Source organism: Pleurodeles waltl, chromosome 10 (genome assembly GCF_031143425.1).
Source record: "Pleurodeles waltl isolate 20211129_DDA chromosome 10, aPleWal1.hap1.20221129, whole genome shotgun sequence".
NCBI lineage: Eukaryota > Metazoa > Chordata > Amphibia > Caudata > Salamandridae > Pleurodeles > Pleurodeles waltl.
This window is the reverse complement of record NC_090449.1, coordinates 329,494,574-329,518,327: the sequence shown is the minus strand read 5'-3', so window position 1 is coordinate 329,518,327 and position 23,754 is coordinate 329,494,574. Positions and strand designations below refer to the sequence as shown.

Below are 23,754 nucleotides of genomic sequence, written 5' to 3'. Positions count from 1 at the left end.
GCTTGTCTGCCTGTTGTTGTTGCAGGGGCAGTGCCTTCTCTGCCCAAAAGTGGCAGGAGAGCCTCACTTCAAACGATGGAATCAACTGCTTAAGTAGAAACCAGCATGGTAGTTACAGTGATAAGGTGCAGCTCTAACAGAAGGCGTGACTGAGATGCCCCTTCCAGAAATACATGGAATGCTGATTGAGGGCCCAGCCGGAGGGTTGGTGGATTTCTTTTCATATGCTACAGCAGCTTGCAAAGATAGTGTTGTGGGGAGCTGGCTGTGCAAGCAGAGGAAGATTTAAGGGCAGAAAATAGACCTATCAGAAGTGCGATATGAACCCACAACTACATGAGCAAACCAGGATGCTTAGCTTAACTGAAGATCAAGCTCTCTTGAGGCTGCCGCCTTAGACCACTCGGCCATCCTGACAGCTGAGTCTGTGTTTAGGTCTGACTCCTCAGTCTGCACTTGTCGATGCTGCCGCTTGCAATGTTCCTATCAAGGTGACAGGTTTAAAGGCCCCACAATATAACATGGCCAAGAAAAAAAAAAGTAAAAAACAGAATAAGAAACCAGGCACATGCACGACTACGCAAAGATGCAGATAACTTTTTACCGGCCTGCAATAGTAATACAAGTTTTACACAGGTCACAAGTTTTTAAAGGCCATCCCTGAGTGAGACTAAGCTTTTAGGGAGCAAACACAAAAGCAGACACTGCCCATTGTTTCTGCCCGGTCTCGAACCGGGGACCTTTCGCGTGTTAGGCGAACGTGATAACCACTACACTACAGAAACAAGCATGAGGGCTTGACTGAAGGAGCAAAATTCCCCTCATATGTTTGCCCGATTGCCTCTATACTTGATCAGCAGTTGCTCGCAAAGCGAGGAGTAAGTGTGAAAATTGCAGCGTTGTCAGCCAGCAAGCGTACACTCAGATGTACTGAAAAGTCACAGCTGCGGGTAGAGACAAATATCTGATGCCTAAATGCCTGAAACCAGAGCCTGTGAAAGCATCACACAGAGCACACTGAAAGCAAGCAGGAAGGAAGCCAAGGCATGGTGATCCTTTTTTTCTCCTGAGGCTAAAAATATTTTGCACAACAATGCTTTGAGTGGAATGAGGAATCTTCAAGCTTTGTGTATTTTGAGTAAAATTTGTGTGTTTTCTGCTAAAAAGGGTGTGTTGGGGATTTGGACCCGGACACCAACGAGCGAGGGCACAGAAGCACCACTGCTCAGACCCTGCTCCTAGGGTTGAGGGCAGAGAGTGGGCGAATACATCGCAAGGCAAGAAAATGCACATGGTTCTCTCTTCTGCAATATGACTAGAGTCATTTCCATGGTCGTCATCGAACATGACATAAAACGCCTCTATCCTTTAGACCTTTTGGCCCATAATTACAAGAGGATGACTGAGTGAGACGCTCTGCCAAATTTGGCAGCCTCGCACTCAGTCATTTTCAAAATGCAGGGAAGCGCCGTATTTAGTAGAATACAGCGCACCCCTGTGCTTCCCTCTGCGCCAGCTCTAAATTAGCTGCCGAGCACCAACGCAGCCATCCTTGCGCCATGGTACAAGGATGGCTGCGTGGAGGGGGAAATTGTTTTTGTTCAGGAAGGCACACCTTCCTGCACAACAGAAATCTTCAGTGGCGATATGTTCGTGCAGCACACATAGAAAGAGCAAAAATGAGGAGAAATGAAAACATTTCTGCTCGTTTCTCCACTATAACGACACCCATTGTATGGCGCTTGGATTTTGGCGCTGCCACAGATTTACAAAAACTCGTAAAACTGGAGCAGCATCAAAATGCTATGGTGTTGCAGTGGCCCACCCAGAGCAACGCCCATTGCACGCCCCTTCCAGGGAAAGGGCTGCGTGTGAAGGGGCCGTATTTACAAGGTGGTGTTAAGCCACAAAACGTGGTTGAACGGCGTCTTGTAAATACGGCACAGTACATAGTGCCACCGGGGCGTCACTAAAGATGATGTGCCGGTGGCGATAGGGCCTTGTAAGTCTGGCCCTTTCTTTGCTCAAGGTGTATGTTCTTGGTGAAGGTAGGAAAGCCATTTTCGCTCTCATACCTTCCTTCCTTGGCTGGCTTGACCACAGTAGGCCCAGGCTTCAATGGAAAGGTCAAAAAGGGAGCAACTGACTGCCGTAAGGTGTATCGTCTTCTCTTGGTGAGTTGAGACCGATGCCCTTGGAGCGTAGTACCTCACGATGGTGAGGGATAGACACAGCCTCTTTAATTTCAATTTACCTGTCAGGTGAGGTGGTAAATGCAAATAATGTGATAAAGCACAGCAACTTGCTGTTTCTGCCTGGCCTCGAACCAGGGACCTTTCGCGTGTAAGGCGAACGTGATAACCACTACACTACAGAAACAGACATGCCTGCTTATTTGCTTCATGTGGCTATGCATTGGACTGGAACCACTGCACTGGAAACAGACACACCTGCTTTCTTTATGTGGCTATGCTTTGGACTGGAATGCAAGGACTAAGGGACAATATTCATGACGCTCAAAGCTGAGCCTTTCTGACAGGATCTCTTCCTTTGGAAGAAAGGAACTGGGATCACTTTCATTCCAAGAGGTGATTTCAAAACCAGCCCTGCAATTACTTTGGAGAAGCACTGTGCATTTCATGTTCCAACGAGAAGTGCTGCTCCAACACAAAAAAGCAGTTAGAAAGAAATCCCGCACTCCTTCATCATGCCGAACTGCCTCGACACCAGTAGAAAGCATGCAATGCATTCCACCATGGCATCTTACAAGAGTGGAAAGCAGAAATACTCCTGTTTAAAAACAGATCGAACCTATGAAGGCACGGGCTCGTCCGGGATTTGAACCCGGGACCTCTCACACCCAAAGCGAGAATCATACCCCTAGACCAACGAGCCTGCTGCTGCAAAAGCCTTTCAAACATCTTCTGAAGTGTCTTTGTGAAAAAGCAGGGCCACTTGGAGACTCTCCTTCTAAGCGTGCCATAGCAATTGATGTTTTGTGCCAAGGGTTTTTTTTTTGCCTCTAGCAAGGCAAGAGGTAGTCAAGAAGCCCTATGCTAGCAAGCTGAACTGTGGCGCTGATGAGAAAAGCAGACCCTTTCTGGTAGTTGTACGCCTCCGCAGGACCTGGGCCCTTGCACCGTAGACTTCCAGACCAGAAGCACTGAAGGGCCTGCCATCTCTTGCGCCTGAGCCAGAGGAGCATGCCTCTTGTATTCAAGCACAATTGCTCGCTCAGTGCTCGATCAGGCGAGATTTATATGAGTGCCTCACAGGCCTGAAACACTCACCTGGGAGACGCGGGGTGGCTGAATTCCCAGAATGGCCTTCGATAGGAAAATCACCTCCTTTCCTCCCGACTCATTTCAGAATTGGGTGAAAATCGCAAGACAGTGTTCAGGGGTGCATGGGTACTGCCTACTCCCAGCTGCCTCTCTGTCTTCTTCATGTTAATTTCAAGTCACAAGGAGGGACCATTGCCATTCTGCTCCGCCCACCTAACCAGGAAACCCAGGTTGAGCTTGTCTGCCTGTTGTTGTTGCAGGGGCAGTGCCTTCTCTGCCCAAAAGTGGCAGGAGAGCCTCACTTCAAACGATGGAATCAACTGCTTAAGTAGAAACCAGCATGGTAGTTACAGTGATAAGGTGCAGCTCTAACAGAAGGCGTGACTGAGATGCCCCTTCCAGAAATACATGGAATGCTGATTGAGGGCCCAGCCGGAGGGTTGGTGGATTTCTTTTCATATGCTACAGCAGCTTGCAAAGATAGTGTTGTGGGGAGCTGGCTGTGCAAGCAGAGGAAGATTTAAGGGCAGAAAATAGACCTATCAGAAGTGCGATATGAACCCACAACTACATGAGCAAACCAGGATGCTTAGCTTAACTGAAGATCAAGCTCTCTTGAGGCTGCCGCCTTAGACCACTCGGCCATCCTGACAGCTGAGTCTGTGTTTAGGTCTGACTCCTCAGTCTGCACTTGTCGATGCTGCCGCTTGCAATGTTCCTATCAAGGTGACAGGTTTAAAGGCCCCACAATATAACATGGCCAAGAAAAAAAAAAGTAAAAAACAGAATAAGAAACCAGGCACATGCACGACTACGCAAAGATGCAGATAACTTTTTACCGGCCTGCAATAGTAATACAAGTTTTACACAGGTCACAAGTTTTTAAAGGCCATCCCTGAGTGAGACTAAGCTTTTAGGGAGCAAACACAAAAGCAGACACTGCCCATTGTTTCTGCCCGGTCTCGAACCGGGGACCTTTCGCGTGTTAGGCGAACGTGATAACCACTACACTACAGAAACAAGCATGAGGGCTTGACTGAAGGAGCAAAATTCCCCTCATATGTTTGCCCGATTGCCTCTATACTTGATCAGCAGTTGCTCGCAAAGCGAGGAGTAAGTGTGAAAATTGCAGCGTTGTCAGCCAGCAAGCGTACACTCAGATGTACTGAAAAGTCACAGCTGCGGGTAGAGACAAATATCTGATGCCTAAATGCCTGAAACCAGAGCCTGTGAAAGCATCACACAGAGCACACTGAAAGCAAGCAGGAAGGAAGCCAAGGCATGGTGATCCTTTTTTTCTCCTGAGGCTAAAAATATTTTGCACAACAATGCTTTGAGTGGAATGAGGAATCTTCAAGCTTTGTGTATTTTGAGTAAAATTTGTGTGTTTTCTGCTAAAAAGGGTGTGTTGGGGATTTGGACCCGGACACCAACGAGCGAGGGCACAGAAGCACCACTGCTCAGACCCTGCTCCTAGGGTTGAGGGCAGAGAGTGGGCGAATACATCGCAAGGCAAGAAAATGCACATGGTTCTCTCTTCTGCAATATGACTAGAGTCATTTCCATGGTCGTCATCGAACATGACATAAAACGCCTCTATCCTTTAGACCTTTTGGCCCATAATTACAAGAGGATGACTGAGTGAGACGCTCTGCCAAATTTGGCAGCCTCGCACTCAGTCATTTTCAAAATGCAGGGAAGCGCCGTATTTAGTAGAATACAGCGCACCCCTGTGCTTCCCTCTGCGCCAGCTCTAAATTAGCTGCCGAGCACCAACGCAGCCATCCTTGCGCCATGGTACAAGGATGGCTGCGTGGAGGGGGAAATTGTTTTTGTTCAGGAAGGCACACCTTCCTGCACAACAGAAATCTTCAGTGGCGATATGTTCGTGCAGCACACATAGAAAGAGCAAAAATGAGGAGAAATGAAAACATTTCTGCTCGTTTCTCCACTATAACGACACCCATTGTATGGCGCTTGGATTTTGGCGCTGCCACAGATTTACAAAAACTCGTAAAACTGGAGCAGCATCAAAATGCTATGGTGTTGCAGTGGCCCACCCAGAGCAACGCCCATTGCACGCCCCTTCCAGGGAAAGGGCTGCGTGTGAAGGGGCCGTATTTACAAGGTGGTGTTAAGCCACAAAACGTGGTTGAACGGCGTCTTGTAAATACGGCACAGTACATAGTGCCACCGGGGCGTCACTAAAGATGATGTGCCGGTGGCGATAGGGCCTTGTAAGTCTGGCCCTTTCTTTGCTCAAGGTGTATGTTCTTGGTGAAGGTAGGAAAGCCATTTTCGCTCTCATACCTTCCTTCCTTGGCTGGCTTGACCACAGTAGGCCCAGGCTTCAATGGAAAGGTCAAAAAGGGAGCAACTGACTGCCGTAAGGTGTATCGTCTTCTCTTGGTGAGTTGAGACCGATGCCCTTGGAGCGTAGTACCTCACGATGGTGAGGGATAGACACAGCCTCTTTAATTTCAATTTACCTGTCAGGTGAGGTGGTAAATGCAAATAATGTGATAAAGCACAGCAACTTGCTGTTTCTGCCTGGCCTCGAACCAGGGACCTTTCGCGTGTAAGGCGAACGTGATAACCACTACACTACAGAAACAGACATGCCTGCTTATTTGCTTCATGTGGCTATGCATTGGACTGGAACCACTGCACTGGAAACAGACACACCTGCTTTCTTTATGTGGCTATGCTTTGGACTGGAATGCAAGGACTAAGGGACAATATTCATGACGCTCAAAGCTGAGCCTTTCTGACAGGATCTCTTCCTTTGGAAGAAAGGAACTGGGATCACTTTCATTCCAAGAGGTGATTTCAAAACCAGCCCTGCAATTACTTTGGAGAAGCACTGTGCATTTCATGTTCCAACGAGAAGTGCTGCTCCAACACAAAAAAGCAGTTAGAAAGAAATCCCGCACTCCTTCATCATGCCGAACTGCCTCGACACCAGTAGAAAGCATGCAATGCATTCCACCATGGCATCTTACAAGAGTGGAAAGCAGAAATACTCCTGTTTAAAAACAGATCGAACCTATGAAGGCACGGGCTCGTCTGGGATTTGAACCCGGGACCTCTCACACCCAAAGCGAGAATCATACCCCTAGACCAACGAGCCTGCTGCTGCAAAAGCCTTTCAAACATCTTCTGAAGTGTCTTTGTGAAAAAGCAGGGCCACTTGGAGACTCTCCTTCTAAGCGTGCCATAGCAATTGATGTTTTGTGCCAAGGGGTTTTTTTTTGCCTCTAGCAAGGCAAGAGGTAGTCAAGAAGCCCTATGCTAGCAAGCTGAACTGTGGCGCTGATGAGAAAAGCAGACCCTTTCTGGTAGTTGTACGCCTCCGCAGGACCTGGGCCCTTGCACCGTAGACTTCCAGACCAGAAGCACTGAAGGGCCTGCCATCTCTTGCGCCTGAGCCAGAGGAGCATGCCTCTTGTATTCAAGCACAATTGCTCGCTCAGTGCTCGATCAGGCGAGATTTATATGAGTGCCTCACAGGCCTGAAACACTCACCTGGGAGACGCGGGGTGGCTGAATTCCCAGAATGGCCTTCGATAGGAAAATCACCTCCTTTCCTCCCGACTCATTTCAGAATTGGGTGAAAATCGCAAGACAGTGTTCAGGGGTGCATGGGTACTGCCTACTCCCAGCTGCCTCTCTGTCTTCTTCATGTTAATTTCAAGTCACAAGGAGGGACCATTGCCATTCTGCTCCGCCCACCTAACCAGGAAACCCAGGTTGAGCTTGTCTGCCTGTTGTTGTTGCAGGGGCAGTGCCTTCTCTGCCCAAAAGTGGCAGGAGAGCCTCACTTCAAACGATGGAATCAACTGCTTAAGTAGAAACCAGCATGGTAGTTACAGTGATAAGGTGCAGCTCTAACAGAAGGCGTGACTGAGATGCCCCTTCCAGAAATACATGGAATGCTGATTGAGGGCCCAGCCGGAGGGTTGGTGGATTTCTTTTCATATGCTACAGCAGCTTGCAAAGATAGTGTTGTGGGGAGCTGGCTGTGCAAGCAGAGGAAGATTTAAGGGCAGAAAATAGACCTATCAGAAGTGCGATATGAACCCACAACTACATGAGCAAACCAGGATGCTTAGCTTAACTGAAGATCAAGCTCTCTTGAGGCTGCCGCCTTAGACCACTCGGCCATCCTGACAGCTGAGTCTGTGTTTAGGTCTGACTCCTCAGTCTGCACTTGTCGATGCTGCCGCTTGCAATGTTCCTATCAAGGTGACAGGTTTAAAGGCCCCACAATATAACATGGCCAAGAAAAAAAAAAGTAAAAAACAGAATAAGAAACCAGGCACATGCACGACTACGCAAAGATGCAGATAACTTTTTACCGGCCTGCAATAGTAATACAAGTTTTACACAGGTCACAAGTTTTTAAAGGCCATCCCTGAGTGAGACTAAGCTTTTAGGGAGCAAACACAAAAGCAGACACTGCCCATTGTTTCTGCCCGGTCTCGAACCGGGGACCTTTCGCGTGTTAGGCGAACGTGATAACCACTACACTACAGAAACAAGCATGAGGGCTTGACTGAAGGAGCAAAATTCCCCTCATATGTTTGCCCGATTGCCTCTATACTTGATCAGCAGTTGCTCGCAAAGCGAGGAGTAAGTGTGAAAATTGCAGCGTTGTCAGCCAGCAAGCGTACACTCAGATGTACTGAAAAGTCACAGCTGCGGGTAGAGACAAATATCTGATGCCTAAATGCCTGAAACCAGAGCCTGTGAAAGCATCACACAGAGCACACTGAAAGCAAGCAGGAAGGAAGCCAAGGCATGGTGATCCTTTTTTTCTCCTGAGGCTAAAAATATTTTGCACAACAATGCTTTGAGTGGAATGAGGAATCTTCAAGCTTTGTGTATTTTGAGTAAAATTTGTGTGTTTTCTGCTAAAAAGGGTGTGTTGGGGATTTGGACCCGGACACCAACGAGCGAGGGCACAGAAGCACCACTGCTCAGACCCTGCTCCTAGGGTTGAGGGCAGAGAGTGGGCGAATACATCGCAAGGCAAGAAAATGCACATGGTTCTCTCTTCTGCAATATGACTAGAGTCATTTCCATGGTCGTCATCGAACATGACATAAAACGCCTCTATCCTTTAGACCTTTTGGCCCATAATTACAAGAGGATGACTGAGTGAGACGCTCTGCCAAATTTGGCAGCCTCGCACTCAGTCATTTTCAAAATGCAGGGAAGCGTCGTATTTAGTAGAATACAGCGCACCCCTGTGCTTCCCTCTGCGCCAGCTCTAAATTAGCTGCCGAGCACCAACGCAGCCATCCTTGCGCCATGGTACAAGGATGGCTGCTTGGAGGGGGAAATTGTTTTTGTTCAGGAAGGCACACCTTCCTGCACAACAGAAATCTTCAGTGGCGATATGTTCGTGCAGCACACATAGAAAGAGCAAAAATGAGGAGAAATGAAAACATTTCTGCTCGTTTCTCCACTATAACGACACCCATTGTATGGCGCTTGGATTTTGGCGCTGCCACAGATTTACAAAAACTCGTAAAACTGGAGCAGCATCAAAATGCTATGGTGTTGCAGTGGCCCACCCAGAGCAACGCCCATTGCACGCCCCTTCCAGGGAAAGGGCTGCGTGTGAAGGGGCCGTATTTACAAGGTGGTGTTAAGCCACAAAACGTGGTTGAACGGCGTCTTGTAAATACGGCACAGTACATAGTGCCACCGGGGCGTCACTAAAGATGATGTGCCGGTGGCGATAGGGCCTTGTAAGTCTGGCCCTTTCTTTGCTCAAGGTGTATGTTCTTGGTGAAGGTAGGAAAGCCATTTTCGCTCTCATACCTTCCTTCCTTGGCTGGCTTGACCACAGTAGGCCCAGGCTTCAATGGAAAGGTCAAAAAGGGAGCAACTGACTGCCGTAAGGTGTATCGTCTTCTCTTGGTGAGTTGAGACCGATGCCCTTGGAGCGTAGTACCTCACGATGGTGAGGGATAGACACAGCCTCTTTAATTTCAATTTACCTGTCAGGTGAGGTGGTAAATGCAAATAATGTGATAAAGCACAGCAACTTGCTGTTTCTGCCTGGCCTCGAACCAGGGACCTTTCGCGTGTAAGGCGAACGTGATAACCACTACACTACAGAAACAGACATGCCTGCTTATTTGCTTCATGTGGCTATGCATTGGACTGGAACCACTGCACTGGAAACAGACACACCTGCTTTCTTTATGTGGCTATGCTTTGGACTGGAATGCAAGGACTAAGGGACAATATTCATGACGCTCAAAGCTGAGCCTTTCTGACAGGATCTCTTCCTTTGGAAGAAAGGAACTGGGATCACTTTCATTCCAAGAGGTGATTTCAAAACCAGCCCTGCAATTACTTTGGAGAAGCACTGTGCATTTCATGTTCCAACGAGAAGTGCTGCTCCAACACAAAAAAGCAGTTAGAAAGAAATCCCGCACTCCTTCATCATGCCGAACTGCCTCGACACCAGTAGAAAGCATGCAATGCATTCCACCATGGCATCTTACAAGAGTGGAAAGCAGAAATACTCCTGTTTAAAAACAGATCGAACCTATGAAGGCACGGGCTCGTCCGGGATTTGAACCCGGGACCTCTCACACCCAAAGCGAGAATCATACCCCTAGACCAACGAGCCTGCTGCTGCAAAAGCCTTTCAAACATCTTCTGAAGTGTCTTTGTGAAAAAGCAGGGCCACTTGGAGACTCTCCTTCTAAGCGTGCCATAGCAATTGATGTTTTGTGCCAAGGGGTTTTTTTTTGCCTCTAGCAAGGCAAGAGGTAGTCAAGAAGCCCTATGCTAGCAAGCTGAACTGTGGCGCTGATGAGAAAAGCAGACCCTTTCTGGTAGTTGTACGCCTCCGCAGGACCTGGGCCCTTGCACCGTAGACTTCCAGACCAGAAGCACTGAAGGGCCTGCCATCTCTTGCGCCTGAGCCAGAGGAGCATGCCTCTTGTATTCAAGCACAATTGCTCGCTCAGTGCTCGATCAGGCGAGATTTATATGAGTGCCTCACAGGCCTGAAACACTCACCTGGGAGACGCGGGGTGGCTGAATTCCCAGAATGGCCTTCGATAGGAAAATCACCTCCTTTCCTCCCGACTCATTTCAGAATTGGGTGAAAATCGCAAGACAGTGTTCAGGGGTGCATGGGTACTGCCTACTCCCAGCTGCCTCTCTGTCTTCTTCATGTTAATTTCAAGTCACAAGGAGGGACCATTGCCATTCTGCTCCGCCCACCTAACCAGGAAACCCAGGTTGAGCTTGTCTGCCTGTTGTTGTTGCAGGGGCAGTGCCTTCTCTGCCCAAAAGTGGCAGGAGAGCCTCACTTCAAACGATGGAATCAACTGCTTAAGTAGAAACCAGCATGGTAGTTACAGTGATAAGGTGCAGCTCTAACAGAAGGCGTGACTGAGATGCCCCTTCCAGAAATACATGGAATGCTGATTGAGGGCCCAGCCGGAGGGTTGGTGGATTTCTTTTCATATGCTACAGCAGCTTGCAAAGATAGTGTTGTGGGGAGCTGGCTGTGCAAGCAGAGGAAGATTTAAGGGCAGAAAATAGACCTATCAGAAGTGCGATATGAACCCACAACTACATGAGCAAACCAGGATGCTTAGCTTAACTGAAGATCAAGCTCTCTTGAGGCTGCCGCCTTAGACCACTCGGCCATCCTGACAGCTGAGTCTGTGTTTAGGTCTGACTCCTCAGTCTGCACTTGTCGATGCTGCCGCTTGCAATGTTCCTATCAAGGTGACAGGTTTAAAGGCCCCACAATATAACATGGCCAAGAAAAAAAAAAGTAAAAAACAGAATAAGAAACCAGGCACATGCACGACTACGCAAAGATGCAGATAACTTTTTACCGGCCTGCAATAGTAATACAAGTTTTACACAGGTCACAAGTTTTTAAAGGCCATCCCTGAGTGAGACTAAGCTTTTAGGGAGCAAACACAAAAGCAGACACTGCCCATTGTTTCTGCCCGGTCTCGAACCGGGGACCTTTCGCGTGTTAGGCGAACGTGATAACCACTACACTACAGAAACAAGTATGAGGGCTTGACTGAAGGAGCAAAATTCCCCTCATATGTTTGCCCGATTGCCTCTATACTTGATCAGCAGTTGCTCGCAAAGCGAGGAGTAAGTGTGAAAATTGCAGCGTTGTCAGCCAGCAAGCGTACACTCAGATGTACTGAAAAGTCACAGCTGCGGGTAGAGACAAATATCTGATGCCTAAATGCCTGAAACCAGAGCCTGTGAAAGCATCACACAGAGCACACTGAAAGCAAGCAGGAAGGAAGCCAAGGCATGGTGATCCTTTTTTTCTCCTGAGGCTAAAAATATTTTGCACAACAATGCTTTGAGTGGAATGAGGAATCTTCAAGCTTTGTGTATTTTGAGTAAAATTTGTGTGTTTTCTGCTAAAAAGGGTGTGTTGGGGATTTGGACCCGGACACCAACGAGCGAGGGCACAGAAGCACCACTGCTCAGACCCTGCTCCTAGGGTTGAGGGCAGAGAGTGGGCGAATACATCGCAAGGCAAGAAAATGCACATGGTTCTCTCTTCTGCAATATGACTAGAGTCATTTCCATGGTCGTCATCGAACATGACATAAAACGCCTCTATCCTTTAGACCTTTTGGCCCATAATTACAAGAGGATGACTGAGTGAGACGCTCTGCCAAATTTGGCAGCCTCGCACTCAGTCATTTTCAAAATGCAGGGAAGCGCCGTATTTAGTAGAATACAGCGCACCCCTGTGCTTCCCTCTGCGCCAGCTCTATATTAGCTGCCGAGCACCAAAGCAGCCATCCTTGCGCCATGGTACAAGGATGGCTGCGTGGAGGGGGAAATTGTTTTTGTTCAGGAAGGCACACCTTCCTGCACAACAGAAATCTTCAGTGGCGATATGTTCGTGCAGCACACATAGAAAGAGCAAAAATGAGGAGAAATGAAAACATTTCTGCTCGTTTCTCCACTATAACGACACCCATTGTATGGCGCTTGGATTTTGGCGCTGCCACAGATTTACAAAAACTCGTCAAACTGGAGCAGCATCAAAATGCTATGGTGTTGCAGTGGCCCACCCAGAGCAACGCCCTTTGCACGCCCCTTCCAGGGAAAGGGCTGCGTGTGAAGGGGCCGTATTTACAAGGTGGTGTTAAGCCACAAAACGTGGTTGAACGGCGTCTTGTAAATACGGCACAGTACATAGTGCCACCGGGGCGTCACTAAAGATGATGTGCCGGTGGCGATAGGGCCTTGTAAGTCTGGCCCTTTCTTTGCTCAAGGTGTATGTTCTTGGTGAAGGTAGGAAAGCCATTTTCGCTCTCATACCTTCCTTCCTTGGCTGGCTTGACCACAGTAGGCCCAGGCTTCAATGGAAAGGTCAAAAAGGGAGCAACTGACTGCCGTAAGGTGTATCGTCTTCTCTTGGTGAGTTGAGACCGATGCCCTTGGAGCGTAGTACCTCACGATGGTGAGGGATAGACACAGCCTCTTTAATTTCAATTTACCTGTCAGGTGAGGTGGTAAATGCAAATAATGTGATAAAGCACAGCAACTTGCTGTTTCTGCCTGGCCTCGAACCAGGGACCTTTCGCGTGTAAGGCGAACGTGATAACCACTACAGAAACAGACATGCCTGCTTATTTGCTTCATGTGGCTATGCATTGGACTGGAACCACTGCACTGGAAACAGACACACCTGCTTTCTTTATGTGGCTATGCTTTGGACTGGAATGCAAGGACTAAGGGACAATATTCATGACGCTCAAAGCTGAGCCTTTCTGACAGGATCTCTTCCTTTGGAAGAAAGGAACTGGGATCACTTTCATTCCAAGAGGTGATTTCAAAACCAGCCCTGCAATTACTTTGGAGAAGCACTGTGCATTTCATGTTCCAACGAGAAGTGCTGCTCCAACACAAAAAAGCAGTTAGAAAGAAATCCCGCACTCCTTCATCATGCCGAACTGCCTCGACACCAGTAGAAAGCATGCAATGCATTCCACCATGGCATCTTACAAGAGTGGAAAGCAGAAATACTCCTGTTTAAAAACAGATCGAACCTATGAAGGCACAGGCTCGTCCGGGATTTGAACCCGGGACCTCTCACACCCAAAGCGAGAATCATACCCCTAGACCAACGAGCCTGCTGCTGCAAAAGCCTTTCAAACATCTTCTGAAGTGTCTTTGTGAAAAAGCAGGGCCACTTGGAGACTCTCCTTCTAAGCGTGCCATAGCAATTGATGTTTTGTGCCAAGGGGTTTTTTTTTGCCTCTAGCAAGGCAAGAGGTAGTCAAGAAGCCCTATGCTAGCAAGCTGAACTGTGGCGCTGATGAGAAAAGCAGACCCTTTCTGGTAGTTGTACGCCTCCGCAGGACCTGGGCCCTTGCACCGTAGACTTCCAGACCAGAAGCACTGAAGGGCCTGCCATCTCTTGCGCCTGAGCCAGAGGAGCATGCCTCTTGTATTCAAGCACAATTGCTCGCTCAGTGCTCGATCAGGCGAGATTTATATGAGTGCCTCACAGGCCTGAAACACTCACCTGGGAGACGCGGGGTGGCTGAATTCCCAGAATGGCCTTCGATAGGAAAATCACCTCCTTTCCTCCCGACTCATTTCAGAATTGGGTGAAAATCGCAAGACAGTGTTCAGGGGTGCATGGGTACTGCCTACTCCCAGCTGCCTCTCTGTCTTCTTCATGTTAATTTCAAGTCACAAGGAGGGACCATTGCCATTCTGCTCCGCCCACCTAACCAGGAAACCCAGGTTGAGCTTGTCTGCCTGTTGTTGTTGCAGGGGCAGTGCCTTCTCTGCCCAAAAGTGGCAGGAGAGCCTCACTTCAAACGATGGAATCAACTGCTTAAGTAGAAACCAGCATGGTAGTTACAGTGATAAGGTGCAGCTCTAACAGAAGGCGTGACTGAGATGCCCCTTCCAGAAATACATGGAATGCTGATTGAGGGCCCAGCCGGAGGGTTGGTGGATTTCTTTTCATATGCTACAGCAGCTTGCAAAGATAGTGTTGTGGGGAGCTGGCTGTGCAAGCAGAGGAAGATTTAAGGGCAGAAAATAGACCTATCAGAAGTGCGATATGAACCCACAACTACATGAGCAAACCAGGATGCTTAGCTTAACTGAAGATCAAGCTCTCTTGAGGCTGCCGCCTTAGACCACTCGGCCATCCTGACAGCTGAGTCTGTGTTTAGGTCTGACTCCTCAGTCTGCACTTGTCGATGCTGCCGCTTGCAATGTTCCTATCAAGGTGACAGGTTTAAAGGCCCCACAATATAACATGGCCAAGAAAAAAAAAAGTAAAAAACAGAATAAGAAACCAGGCACATGCACGACTACGCAAAGATGCAGATAACTTTTTACCGGCCTGCAATAGTAATACAAGTTTTACACAGGTCACAAGTTTTTAAAGGCCATCCCTGAGTGAGACTAAGCTTTTAGGGAGCAAACACAAAAGCAGACACTGCCCATTGTTTCTGCCCGGTCTCGAACCGGGGACCTTTCGCGTGTTAGGCGAACGTGATAACCACTACACTACAGAAACAAGCATGAGGGCTTGACTGAAGGAGCAAAATTCCCCTCATATGTTTGCCCGATTGCCTCTATACTTGATCAGCAGTTGCTCGCAAAGCGAGGAGTAAGTGTGAAAATTGCAGCGTTGTCAGCCAGCAAGCGTACACTCAGATGTACTGAAAAGTCACAGCTGCGGGTAGAGACAAATATCTGATGCCTAAATGCCTGAAACCAGAGCCTGTGAAAGCATCACACAGAGCACACTGAAAGCAAGCAGGAAGGAAGCCAAGGCATGGTGATCCTTTTTTTCTCCTGAGGCTAAAAATATTTTGCACAACAATGCTTTGAGTGGAATGAGGAATCTTCAAGCTTTGTGTATTTTGAGTAAAATTTGTGTGTTTTCTGCTAAAAAGGGTGTGTTGGGGATTTGGACCCGGACACCAACGAGCGAGGGCACAGAAGCACCACTGCTCAGACCCTGCTCCTAGGGTTGAGGGCAGAGAGTGGGCGAATACATCGCAAGGCAAGAAAATGCACATGGTTCTCTCTTCTGCAATATGACTAGAGTCATTTCCATGGTCGTCATCGAACATGACATAAAACGCCTCTATCCTTTAGACCTTTTGGCCCATAATTACAAGAGGATGACTGAGTGAGACGCTCTGCCAAATTTGGCAGCCTCGCACTCAGTCATTTTCAAAATGCAGGGAAGCGCCGTATTTAGTAGAATACAGCGCACCCCTGTGCTTCCCTCTGCGCCAGCTCTAAATTAGCTGCCGAGCACCAACGCAGCCATCCTTGCGCCATGGTACAAGGATGGCTGCGTGGAGGGGGAAATTGTTTTTGTTCAGGAAGGCACACCTTCCTGCACAACAGAAATCTTCAGTGGCGATATGTTCGTGCAGCACACATAGAAAGAGCAAAAATGAGGAGAAATGAAAACATTTCTGCTCGTTTCTCCACTATAACGACACCCATTGTATGGCGCTTGGATTTTGGCGCTGCCACAGATTTACAAAAACTCGTAAAACTGGAGCAGCATCAAAATGCTATGGTGTTGCAGTGGCCCACCCAGAGCAACGCCCATTGCACGCCCCTTCCAGGGAAAGGGCTGCGTGTGAAGGGGCCGTATTTACAAGGTGGTGTTAAGCCACAAAACGTGGTTGAACGGCGTCTTGTAAATACGGCACAGTACATAGTGCCACCGGGGCGTCACTAAAGATGATGTGCCGGTGGCGATAGGGCCTTGTAAGTCTGGCCCTTTCTTTGCTCAAGGTGTATGTTCTTGGTGAAGGTAGGAAAGCCATTTTCGCTCTCATACCTTCCTTCCTTGGCTGGCTTGACCACAGTAGGCCCAGGCTTCAATGGAAAGGTCAAAAAGGGAGCAACTGACTGCCGTAAGGTGTATCGTCTTCTCTTGGTGAGTTGAGACCGATGCCCTTGGAGCGTAGTACCTCACGATGGTGAGGGATAGACACAGCCTCTTTAATTTCAATTTACCTGTCAGGTGAGGTGGTAAATGCAAATAATGTGATAAAGCACAGCAACTTGCTGTTTCTGCCTGGCCTCGAACCAGGGACCTTTCGCGTGTAAGGCGAACGTGATAACCACTACAGAAACAGACATGCCTGCTTATTTGCTTCATGTGGCTATGCATTGGACTGGAACCACTGCACTGGAAACAGACACACCTGCTTTCTTTATGTGGCTATGCTTTGGACTGGAATGCAAGGACTAAGGGACAATATTCATGACGCTCAAAGCTGAGCCTTTCTGACAGGATCTCTTCCTTTGGAAGAAAGGAACTGGGATCACTTTCATTCCAAGAGGTGATTTCAAAACCAGCCCTGCAATTACTTTGGAGAAGCACTGTGCATTTCATGTTCCAACGAGAAGTGCTGCTCCAACACAAAAAAGCAGTTAGAAAGAAATCCCGCACTCCTTCATCATGCCGAAGTGCCTCGACACCAGTAGAAAGCATGCAATGCATTCCACCATGGCATCTTACAAGAGTGGAAAGCAGAAATACTCCTGTTTAAAAACAGATCGAACCTATGAAGGCACGGGCTCGTCCGGGATTTGAACCCGGGACCTCTCACACCCAAAGCGAGAATCATACCCCTAGACCAACGAGCCTGCTGCTGCAAAAGCCTTTCAAACATCTTCTGAAGTGTCTTTGTGAAAAAGCAGGGCCACTTGGAGACTCTCCTTCTAAGCGTGCCATAGCAATTGATGTTTTGTGCCAAGGGTTTTTTTTTTGCCTCTAGCAAGGCAAGAGGTAGTCAAGAAGCCCTATGCTAGCAAGCTGAACTGTGGCGCTGATGAGAAAAGCAGACCCTTTCTGGTAGTTGTACGCCTCCGCAGGACCTGGGCCCTTGCACCGTAGACTTCCAGACCAGAAGCACTGAAGGGCCTGCCATCTCTTGCGCCTGAGCCAGAGGAGCATGCCTCTTGTATTCAAGCACAATTGCTCGCTCAGTGCTCGATCAGGAGAGATTTATATGAGTGCCTCACAGGCCTGAAACACTCACCTGGGAGACGCGGGGTGGCTGAATTCCCAGAATGGCCTTCGATAGGAAAATCACCTCCTTTCCTCCCGACTCATTTCAGAATTGGGTGAAAATCGCAAGACAGTGTTCAGGGGTGCATGGGTACTGCCTACTCCCAGCTGCCTCTCTGTCTTCTTCATGTTAATTTCAAGTCACAAGGAGGGACCATTGCCATTCTGCTCCGCCCACCTAACCAGGAAACCCAGGTTGAGCTTGTCTGCCTGTTGTTGTTGCAGGGGCAGTGCCTTCTCTGCCCAAAAGTGGCAGGAGAGCCTCACTTCAAACGATGGAATCAACTGCTTAAGTAGAAACCAGCATGGTAGTTACAGTGATAAGGTGCAGCTCTAACAGAAGGCGTGACTGAGATGCCCCTTCCAGAAATACATGGAATGCTGATTGAGGGCCCAGCCGGAGGGTTGGTGGATTTCTTTTCATATGCTACAGCAGCTTGCAAAGATAGTGTTGTGGGGAGCTGGCTGTGCAAGCAGAGGAAGATTTAAGGGCAGAAAATAGACCTATCAGAAGTGCGATATGAACCCACAACTACATGAGCAAACCAGGATGCTTAGCTTAACTGAAGATCAAGCTCTCTTGAGGCTGCCGCCTTAGACCACTCGGCCATCCTGACAGCTGAGTCTGTGTTTAGGTCTGACTCCTCAGTCTGCACTTGTCGATGCTGCCGCTTGCAATGTTCCTATCAAGGTGACAGGTTTAAAGGCCCCACAATATAACATGGCCAAGAAAAAAAAAAGTAAAAAACAGAATAAGAAACCAGGCACATGCACGACTACGCAAAGATGCAGATAACTTTTTACCGGCCTGCAATAGTAATACAAGTTTTACACAGGTCACAAGTTTTTAAAGGCCATCCCTGAGTGAGACTAAGCTTTTAGGGAGCAAACACAAAAGCAGACACTGCCCATTGTTTCTGCCCGGTCTCGAACCGGGGACCTTTCGCGTGTTAGGCGAACGTGATAACCACTACACTACAGAAACAAGCATGAGGGCTTGACTGAAGGAGCAAAATTCCCCTCATATGTTTGCCCGATTGCCTCTATACTTGATCAGCAGTTGCTCGCAAAGCGAGGAGTAAGTGTGAAAATTGCAGCGTTGTCAGCCAGCAAGCGTACACTCAGATGTACTGAAAAGTCACAGCTGCGGGTAGAGACAAATATCTGATGCCTAAATGCCTGAAACCAGAGCCTGTGAAAGCATCACACAGAGCACACTGAAAGCAAGCAGGAAGGAAGCCAAGGCATGGTGATCCTTTTTTTCTCCTGAGGCTAAAAATATTTTGCACAACAATGCTTTGAGTGGAATGAGGAATCTTCAAGCTTTGTGTATTTTGAGTAAAATTTGTGTGTTTTCTGCTAAAAAGGGTGTGTTGGGGATTTGGACCCGGACACCAACGAGCGAGGGCACAGAAGCACCACTGCTCAGACCCTGCTCCTAGGGTTGAGGGCAGAGAGTGGGCGAATACATCGCAAGGCAAGAAAATGCACATGGTTCTCTCTTCTGCAATATGACTAGAGTCATTTCCATGGTCGTCATCGAACATGACATAAAACGCCTCTATCCTTTAGACCTTTTGGCCCATAATTACAAGAGGATGACTGAGTGAGACGCTCTGCCAAATTTGGCAGCCTCGCACTCAGTCATTTTCAAAATGCAGGGAAGCGCCGTATTTAGTAGAATACAGCGCACCCCTGTGCTTCCCTCTGCGCCAGCTCTAAATTAGCTGCCGAGCACCAACGCAGCCATCCTTGCGCCATGGTACAAGGATGGCTGCGTGGAGGGGGAAATTGTTTTTGTTCAGGAAGGCACACCTTCCTGCACAACAGAAATCTTCAGTGGCGATATGTTCGTGCAGCACACATAGAAAGAGCAAAAATGAGGAGAAATGAAAACATTTCTGCTCGTTTCTCCACTATAACGACACCCATTGTATGGCGCTTGGATTTTGGCGCTGCCACAGATTTACAAAAACTCGTAAAACTGGAGCAGCATCAAAATGCTATGGTGTTGCAGTGGCCCACCCAGAGCAACGCCCATTGCACGCCCCTTCCAGGGAAAGGGCTGCGTGTGAAGGGGCCGTATTTACAAGGTGGTGTTAAGCCACAAAACGTGGTTGAACGGCGTCTTGTAAATACGGCACAGTACATAGTGCCACCGGGGCGTCACTAAAGATGATGTGCCGGTGGCGATAGGGCCTTGTAAGTCTGGCCCTTTCTTTGCTCAAGGTGTATGTTCTTGGTGAAGGTAGGAAAGCCATTTTCGCTCTCATACCTTCCTTCCTTGGCTGGCTTGACCACAGTAGGCCCAGGCTTCAATGGAAAGGTCAAAAAGGGAGCAACTGACTGCCGTAAGGTGTATCGTCTTCTCTTGGTGAGTTGAGACCGATGCCCTTGGAGCGTAGTACCTCACGATGGTGAGGGATAGACACAGCCTCTTTAATTTCAATTTACCTGTCAGGTGAGGTGGTAAATGCAAATAATGTGATAAAGCACAGCAACTTGCTGTTTCTGCCTGGCCTCGAACCAGGGACCTTTCGCGTGTAAGGCGAACGTGATAACCACTACACTACAGAAACAGACATGCCTGCTTACTTGCTTCATGTGGCTATGCATTGGACTGGAACCACTGCACTGGAAACAGACACACCTGCTTTCTTTATGTGGCTATGCTTTGGACTGGAATGCAAGGACTAAGGGACAATATTCATGACGCTCAAAGCTGAGCCTTTCTGACAGGATCTCTTCCTTTGGAAGAAAGGAACTGGGATCACTTTCATTCCAAGAGGTGATTTCAAAACCAGCCCTGCAATTACTTTGGAGAAGCACTGTGCATTTCATGTTCCAACGAGAAGTGCTGCTCCAACACAAAAAAGCAGTTAGAAAGAAATCCCGCACTCCTTCATCATGCCGAACTGCCTCGACACCAGTAGAAAGCATGCAATGCATTCCACCATGGCATCTTACAAGAGTGGAAAGCAGAAATACTCCTGTTTAAAAACAGATCGAACCTATGAAGGCACGGGCTCGTCCGGGATTTGAACCCGGGACCTCTCACACCCAAAGCGAGAATCATACCCCTAGACCAACGAGCCTGCTGCTGCAAAAGCCTTTCAAACATCTTCTGAAGTGTCTTTGTGAAAAAGCAGGGCCACTTGGAGACTCTCCTTCTAAGCGTGCCATAGCAATTGATGTTTTGTGCCAAGGGGTTTTTTTTTGCCTCTAGCAAGGCAAGAGGTAGTCAAGAAGCCCTATGCTAGCAAGCTGAACTGTGGCGCTGATGAGAAAAGCAGACCCTTTCTGGTAGTTGTACGCCTCCGCAGGACCTGGGCCCTTGCACCGTAGACTTCCAGACCAGAAGCACTGAAGGGCCTGCCATCTCTTGCGCCTGAGCCAGAGGAGCATGCCTCTTGTATTCAAGCACAATTGCTCGCTCAGTGCTCGATCAGGCGAGATTTATATGAGTGCCTCACAGGCCTGAAACACTCACCTGGGAGACGCGGGGTGGCTGAATTCCCAGAATGGCCTTCGATAGGAAAATCACCTCCTTTCCTCCCAACTCATTTCAGAATTGGGTGAAAATCGCAAGACAGTGTTCAGGGGTGCATGGGTACTGCCTACTCCCAGCTGCCTCTCTGTCTTCTTCATGTTAATTTCAAGTCACAAGGAGGGACCATTGCCATTCTGCTCCGCCCACCTAACCAGGAAACCCAGGTTGAGCTTGTCTGCCTGTTGTTGTTGCAGGGGCAGTGCCTTCTCTGCCCAAAAGTGGCAGGAGAGCCTCACTTCAAACGATGGAATCAACTGCTTAAGTAGAAACCAGCATGGTAGTTACAGTGATAAGGTGCAGCTCTAACAGAAGGCGTGACTGAGATGCCCCTTCCAGAAATACATGGAATGCTGATTGAGGGCCCAGCCGGAGGGTTGGTGGATTTCTTTTCATATGCTACAGCAGCTTGCAAAGATAGTGTTGTGGGGAGCTGGCTGTGCAAGCAGAGGAAGATTTAAGGGCAGAAAATAGACCTATCAGAAGTGCGATATGAACCCACAACTACATGAGCAAACCAGGATGCTTAGCTTAACTGAAGATCAAGCTCTCTTGAGGCTGCCGCCTTAGACCACTCGGCCATCCTGACAGCTGAGTCTGTGTTTAGGTCTGACTCCTCAGTCTGCACTTGTCGATGCTGCCGCTTGCAATGTTCCTATCAAGGTGACAGGTTTAAAGGCCCCACAATATAACATGGCCAAGAAAAAAAAAAGTAAAAAACAGAATAAGAAGCCAGGCACATGCACGACTACGCAAAGATGCAGATAACTTTTTACCGGCCTGCAATAGTAATACAAGTTTTACACAGGTCACAAGTTTTTAAAGGCCATCCCTGAGTGAGACTAAGCTTTTAGGGAGCAAACACAAAAGCAGACACTGCCCATTGTTTCTGCCCGGTCACCTTTCGCGTGTTAGGCAAACGTGATAACCACTACACTACAGAAACAAGCATGAGGGCTTGACTGAAGGAGCAAAATTCCCCTCATATGTTTGCCCGATTGCCTCTATACTTGATCAGCAGTTGCTCGCAAAGCGAGGAGTAAGTGTGAAAATTGCAGCGTTGTCAGCCAGCAAGCGTACACTCAGATGTACTGAAAAGTCACAGCTGCGGGTAGAGACAAATATCTGATGCCTAAATGCCTGAAACCAGAGCCTGTGAAAGCATCACACAGAGCACACTGAAAGCAAGCAGGAAGGAAGCCAAGGCATGGTGATCCTTTTTTTCTCCTGAGGCTAAAAATATTTTGCACAACAATGCTTTGAGTGGAATGAGGAATCTTCAAGCTTTGTGTATTTTGAGTAAAATTTGTGTGTTTTCTGCTAAAAAGGGTGTGTTGGGGATTTGGACCCGGACACCAACGAGCGAGGGCACAGAAGCACCACTGCTCAGACCCTGCTCCTAGGGTTGAGGGCAGAGAGTGGGCGAATACATCGCAAGGCAAGAAAATGCACATGGTTCTCTCTTCTGCAATATGACTAGAGTCATTTCCATGGTCGTCATCGAACATGACATAAAACGCCTCTATCCTTTAGACCTTTTGGCCCATAATTACAAGAGGATGACTGAGTGAGACGCTCTGCCAAATTTGGCAGCCTCGCACTCAGTCATTTTCAAAATGCAGGGAAGCGCCGTATTTAGTAGAATACAGCGCACCCCTGTGCTTCCCTCTGCGCCAGCTCTAAATTAGCTGCCGAGCACCAACGCAGCCATCCTTGCGCCATGGTACAAGGATGGCTGCGTGGAGGGGGAAATTGTTTTTGTTCAGGAAGGCACACCTTCCTGCACAACAGAAATCTTCAGTGGCGATATGTTCGTGCAGCACACATAGAAAGAGCAAAAATGAGGAGAAATGAAAACATTTCTGCTCGTTTCTCCACTATAACGACACCCATTGTATGGCGCTTGGATTTTGGCGCTGCCACAGATTTACAAAAACTCGTAAAACTGGAGCAGCATCAAAATGCTATGGTGTTGCAGTGGCCCACCCAGAGCAACGCCCATTGCACGCCCCTTCCAGGGAAAGGCCTGCGTGTGAAGGGGCCGTATTTACAAGGTGGTGTTAAGCCACAAAACGTGGTTGAACGGCGTCTTGTAAATACGGCACAGTACATAGTGCCACCGGGGCGTCACTAAAGATGATGTGCCGGTGGCGATAGGGCCTTGTAAGTCTGGCCCTTTCTTTGCTCAAGGTGTATGTTCTTGGTGAAGGTAGGAAAGCCATTTTCGCTCTCATACCTTCCTTCCTTGGCTGGCTTGACCACAGTAGGCCCAGGCTTCAATGGAAAGGTCAAAAAGGGAGCAACTGACTGCCGTAAGGTGTATCGTCTTCTCTTGGTGAGTTGAGACCGATGCCCTTGGAGCGTAGTACCTCACGATGGTGAGGGATAGACACAGCCTCTTTAATTTCAATTTACCTGTCAGGTGAGGTGGTAAATGCAAATAATGTGATAAAGCACAGCAACTTGCTGTTTCTGCCTGGCCTCGAACCAGGGACCTTTCGCGTGTAAGGCGAACGTGATAACCACTACACTACATAAACAGACATGCCTGCTTATTTGCTTCATGTGGCTATGCATTGGACTGGAACCACTGCACTGGAAACAGACACACCTGCTTTCTTTATGTGGCTATGCTTTGGACTGGAATGCAAGGACTAAGGGACAATATTCATGACGCTCAAAGCTGAGCCTTTCTGACAGGATCTCTTCCTTTGGAAGAAAGGAACTGGGATCACTTTCATTCCAAGAGGTGATTTCAAAACCAGCCCTGCAATTACTTTGGAGAAGCACTGTGCATTTCATGTTCCAACGAGAAGTGCTGC

General features: G+C 48.3%; 16 non-coding genes across 16 annotated transcripts; all 16 read right to left on the bottom strand.

Moving 5' to 3' along the window:
- Positions 1–712: 712 nt before the first annotated feature.
- Positions 713–785, bottom strand: TRNAV-AAC (transfer RNA valine (anticodon AAC)). The gene has a single exon. It is a non-coding gene; the product is annotated as a tRNA-Val (tRNA).
- Positions 786–2,306: 1,521 nt separating this feature from the next.
- TRNAV-UAC (transfer RNA valine (anticodon UAC)) lies at positions 2,307–2,379 on the bottom strand. Its single transcript has one exon. It is a non-coding gene; the product is annotated as a tRNA-Val (tRNA).
- Positions 2,380–2,823: 444 nt separating this feature from the next.
- TRNAP-UGG (transfer RNA proline (anticodon UGG)) lies at positions 2,824–2,895 on the bottom strand. Its single transcript has one exon. It is a non-coding gene; the product is annotated as a tRNA-Pro (tRNA).
- Positions 2,896–4,231: 1,336 nt separating this feature from the next.
- Positions 4,232–4,304, bottom strand: TRNAV-AAC (transfer RNA valine (anticodon AAC)). Its single transcript has one exon. It is a non-coding gene; the product is annotated as a tRNA-Val (tRNA).
- A 1,521-nt stretch (positions 4,305–5,825) lies between these two features.
- TRNAV-UAC (transfer RNA valine (anticodon UAC)) lies at positions 5,826–5,898 on the bottom strand. The gene has a single exon. It is a non-coding gene; the product is annotated as a tRNA-Val (tRNA).
- Positions 5,899–7,750: 1,852 nt separating this feature from the next.
- Positions 7,751–7,823, bottom strand: TRNAV-AAC (transfer RNA valine (anticodon AAC)). Its single transcript has one exon. It is a non-coding gene; the product is annotated as a tRNA-Val (tRNA).
- Positions 7,824–9,344: 1,521 nt separating this feature from the next.
- Positions 9,345–9,417, bottom strand: TRNAV-UAC (transfer RNA valine (anticodon UAC)). The gene has a single exon. It is a non-coding gene; the product is annotated as a tRNA-Val (tRNA).
- A 444-nt stretch (positions 9,418–9,861) lies between these two features.
- On the bottom strand, positions 9,862–9,933 carry TRNAP-UGG (transfer RNA proline (anticodon UGG)). Its single transcript has one exon. It is a non-coding gene; the product is annotated as a tRNA-Pro (tRNA).
- Positions 9,934–11,269: 1,336 nt separating this feature from the next.
- On the bottom strand, positions 11,270–11,342 carry TRNAV-AAC (transfer RNA valine (anticodon AAC)). Its single transcript has one exon. It is a non-coding gene; the product is annotated as a tRNA-Val (tRNA).
- Positions 11,343–13,375: 2,033 nt separating this feature from the next.
- On the bottom strand, positions 13,376–13,447 carry TRNAP-UGG (transfer RNA proline (anticodon UGG)). Its single transcript has one exon. It is a non-coding gene; the product is annotated as a tRNA-Pro (tRNA).
- A 1,336-nt stretch (positions 13,448–14,783) lies between these two features.
- On the bottom strand, positions 14,784–14,856 carry TRNAV-AAC (transfer RNA valine (anticodon AAC)). Its single transcript has one exon. It is a non-coding gene; the product is annotated as a tRNA-Val (tRNA).
- A 2,033-nt stretch (positions 14,857–16,889) lies between these two features.
- TRNAP-UGG (transfer RNA proline (anticodon UGG)) lies at positions 16,890–16,961 on the bottom strand. Its single transcript has one exon. It is a non-coding gene; the product is annotated as a tRNA-Pro (tRNA).
- Positions 16,962–18,297: 1,336 nt separating this feature from the next.
- TRNAV-AAC (transfer RNA valine (anticodon AAC)) lies at positions 18,298–18,370 on the bottom strand. The gene has a single exon. It is a non-coding gene; the product is annotated as a tRNA-Val (tRNA).
- A 1,521-nt stretch (positions 18,371–19,891) lies between these two features.
- Positions 19,892–19,964, bottom strand: TRNAV-UAC (transfer RNA valine (anticodon UAC)). The gene has a single exon. It is a non-coding gene; the product is annotated as a tRNA-Val (tRNA).
- A 444-nt stretch (positions 19,965–20,408) lies between these two features.
- Positions 20,409–20,480, bottom strand: TRNAP-UGG (transfer RNA proline (anticodon UGG)). The gene has a single exon. It is a non-coding gene; the product is annotated as a tRNA-Pro (tRNA).
- Positions 20,481–23,399: 2,919 nt separating this feature from the next.
- Positions 23,400–23,472, bottom strand: TRNAV-UAC (transfer RNA valine (anticodon UAC)). Its single transcript has one exon. It is a non-coding gene; the product is annotated as a tRNA-Val (tRNA).
- Positions 23,473–23,754: the final 282 nt, after the last annotated feature.